The 3,728-nt window shown below is 45.9% G+C and overlaps 1 pseudogene; it reads left to right on the forward strand.

Annotated features, from left to right (window-relative positions):
* Window positions 1–2,195: 2,195 nt before the first annotated feature.
* LOC114009823 (COX assembly mitochondrial protein homolog pseudogene) lies at window positions 2,196–2,848 on the forward strand (annotated as a pseudogene).
* Window positions 2,849–3,728: the final 880 nt, after the last annotated feature.

Consider the following 3,728-nt stretch of genomic DNA (forward strand, 5'->3'; position numbering starts at 1 on the left):
AGTTGTGTGTTTTTTTTTTTTTTTTTTTTTTTTGAGAGGTTTTTGCTATAGGGCACATGCACTTGCCAGACAGTCAGAGAGACAGAAAGCAAAAAATCACTCCCCGGGGGGGGGTTGGCCACGCCACAATCCCTTCTCTTCCATTCTCCTCTTGGGATGTAGCTATCATGCTATCTGCTGGTCCCAGCATGCACGCATTTTAAGTGTACCCTACAATGAGTTCTGACGGATTTATGCACATGACAACAGCCCTCACAATAAAACACAGAACATTTCCACTATCTCCAAAGTTTCCCTTATGGGGCCAGCAGGCGGTGTGGTGGGTGCTAGACTCCTACATGGCGGACCACGGTTTAAGTACTGGACATGGCGCTTGCTTTCTCACTTTCTCTCTCTTTTTGTCCCTTTCTGGTCAAACTAAAATACACAAATTAAGTTAGATAACATTTTAAATAAAAAAAAAAAGGTTTCCTTAGACCCCATCTCATTCATTGGTCCCAGGCCACCACTAATCCACTAATTTTCTTTTTTACTACAAATTTATCTTCCTAGCATTTTATATATAAGGAATAGATGTTTCCTGTGTGTGTCTGGCTTTGTTTTCTCAGCATGTCTGGGAAGTTAATCCACCTTTTGCATATATCTGTAATTCTATTTTTTTTTTGCAGTCATATTCCGTTTATGGTGTCGTGGTTAATTGTTTGTTTCAAATTGAATTTGGCTAAACATTATTCTGAGAGTGTCTGTGAGCATATTTTTGTATGAGATTAATGTTTTCTTTTTTTTTTTAAGAGAGGTTTTTACTATAGGGTGTGTGCGCTCGCTGAAGAGACAGAGAGACAGAAAGCGAGAAATTACCTCCCAGAGTGGATGGCCATGATGCAATCCTTTCTTCTCTGTTCTCCTTTTGGAATTTTGGGTGTGCATGCACACGTGCCTGGCATGAGCTTTAAGCTGCTGGGTCTGGGACTCGAACCATGGTCAACTATGTAGGAGTCCAGCGACGTAACATTGTCTTTAAAATTTGCTATAGGGTGCACATACCAGAGAGAGGTGGGGAGACAGAGGTGATGGGAATATAGAAGGAAAGGAAGAGATCATTCCCCAGGGAGGATGGCCATCCCTAATCCCTTCCTCTATTCTCCTCTAGGGATCTTGGACACACATGTACACACACCTGGCATGTGTTTCAAGCTGGTGGGTCCGGGACCCGGACTATTGCAGTTGGCCATGAGGGATCCAGCCACCTTAACGCCATGCCACTGGCTGGCCTACCTGTTTTTTTGTTTTCTTCTCCCTTTTTCTTCTTCTATTTCTTTTTAAAATTCATGATAGAGCATGCGTGCACATGCATGTGAGCGAGAGAAGTGAATACCCTCCACAGGGTGGGGCCATGTTTCTTCCATGGACGCTTGCATGCATGCCCCGCGTGTTCCAGGCTGACTGGGCTGGGGTTTTACACTGTGCTTGCCAGTTTCTTTTGAGCAGTGCATTGCCACTGCCCCTGGAGCTGGCCCTTGGAGCCTGTTTTTATATGTCCTGCATACCAAAAATAGGTTTTACATTCTTTTCCAAAGGTTTTGCCACAGGGCGCATGTACTCACCAGAGAAAAAGAGAGAGAGGGAAAGTGAGAAATCACCCCCGGTGGGGGGATGGCCATGATGCAGTCCCTTCTCCTTGGTTCTCCTCCTGGGAGTTTGGGCATGCATGTTCATGTGCCTGGTGTGATCTTCAAGCTGTGAAGTCCAGTACTCAAACGGCGGTCGGCTGCGTGGGAGTCCAACACTACAACCACTATGCTGCCTGCTGGCCCCACCTTACACATTTTTAAATGGCTGGAAAAAAATGAAGGCAGATTGTTTATGTGTTTATCACCTGACTTCCTACATTGAATGTAATTTCTTTGTTTTATGTATCTTTTGTTCTTGCTATAGGATCCGTGCACTAGCCAGAGAGAAAAAGAAAGTGAGAATTTACCCCCTTGGGGGATGGCCGTGACATAATCCCTCCTCCTCTTAGGACTTTGGGCACGCATGCATGTGCACCTGTTGTGATTTTCAAGCTGTTGGGTCCAGGACATGAACCGCACAGCCAACCATGTGGGATCCGATGCCTTAAACTCCACACCACCTAGCTCCTTCCCGCCTTCTGCCCCTGAGCCATCACTCCACTGCATCCTTCTCTGGCCCCCAAGATGGCGTTGGACCCCGCAGAGCAGCATCTCAGACATGTTGAAAAGATTTTTTTTTAGAGAGGTTTTTGCTATAGGGCGTGTGTGCTCTCCAGAAAGAGCGAGAGATAGAGAAACAGAAAGCGAGAAATCACCCCCCCAGGGGGGATGGCCACACCTCAATCCCTTCTCCTTCATTCTCCTCTCGGGATCTTGGGCATGCACACACAAGCACCCGGCGTGACTTTAAGTCACCAGGTCTGGGACTCGAACCACGGTAGGTTACATAGGAGTTCAGTGATATAGCCACTGCACCAACTTCTGGTCCCGAAAAAGATGTTTTGATCCCTAAAGTAATCAGAGAAAAGGCCAGAGAGAGGTGTTCTGAACAAGTTCAAGATTTTACCAAGTGTCGCAAGGACTCTGGAATTCTGATGGCAGTAAAATGCAGAAAAGAAAATTCTGCATTGAGGGAACGTCTGGCTGTTTACTATAATGATCCAGCCTTTTATGAAGAAAGCAAAATGGAATATCTGAAGGAAAGGGAAGAATTCAGAAACAGCGGAATTCCTACCAAGAAAATTCCTCCCCACAAGCATGTAGGCAACAAGTCAAATGCCACTCAGGAACTCTTAACATTCACGCACTTCATCTATAACATAAATCACCCGAGATAATGGACTCAGATTATAATGCATTTGCTTTATCCTAATTATGGAAATACTAATTTTATCTGAAATAAAGATTGTTTTTAAAATAAAAACAAACAAAAAACAAACAAAACCTCCACACCACCTGATGGCCCTAATGTAATTTCTTTTTTTTTTTTTAAAGAGGGTTTTTTTTTTTGTTATAGGGCTTGTGTGCTCGCCAGATAGACAGAGAGAGACATAGAGACAGAAAGCGAGAAATCACCCCCCAGGGAGGATGGCCACGCCGCAATCCCTTCTCCTCCATTCTCCTCTCGGGATCTTGGGCACGCACGCACACGCGCCCGGAGTGAGTTTTACGCCACCAGGTCCGGGACGGGAACCGCGGTCAACTACGTGGGAGTCCAGCGACATAGCCATTGCGCTAACTGCTGGTCCCAGCCCTAATGTAATTTCTTACAAACAGGGACTTTATTATTCACGACAGTATAGTACGGCGCAGCCTAATCTCCGGAACCCTTATGCGTAGCCGGTGGGAAGGTTAAATGGCGCGGCTGCTGGGAATCTGTGGGCAGCCCCTCAATAACGCAAACACGGAGTTGCCAGGTGATGCAGCAGTTCCACTCCTGGGTATGTACGCAAAAGAATGGAAAGCAGTTGTTTGAACAGTGACTTGCGCTCACGTTTATAACGGCACTATTCACAATAGCCGGAAGGTGGACGGAAGCCAAATGTCCATCAACTGATGAGTGGATAAATACGGTCTATTCATCCACGGAATATTAGGCAGCCATACCGCAAAATGAAGAACAGTTAAAGTGCTACCATGTAGATGAGATCCGAAAGGGCTATGCCTCAGATCGGCCAGTGGTGCAGTCCTTAGGACGGCTGGATCACACATGGCTGA

The sequence above is a fragment of the Tupaia chinensis genome, unplaced genomic scaffold, assembly GCF_000334495.1.
Source record: "Tupaia chinensis unplaced genomic scaffold, TupChi_1.0 Scaffold000628_1, whole genome shotgun sequence".
Lineage (NCBI taxonomy): Eukaryota > Metazoa > Chordata > Mammalia > Scandentia > Tupaiidae > Tupaia > Tupaia belangeri.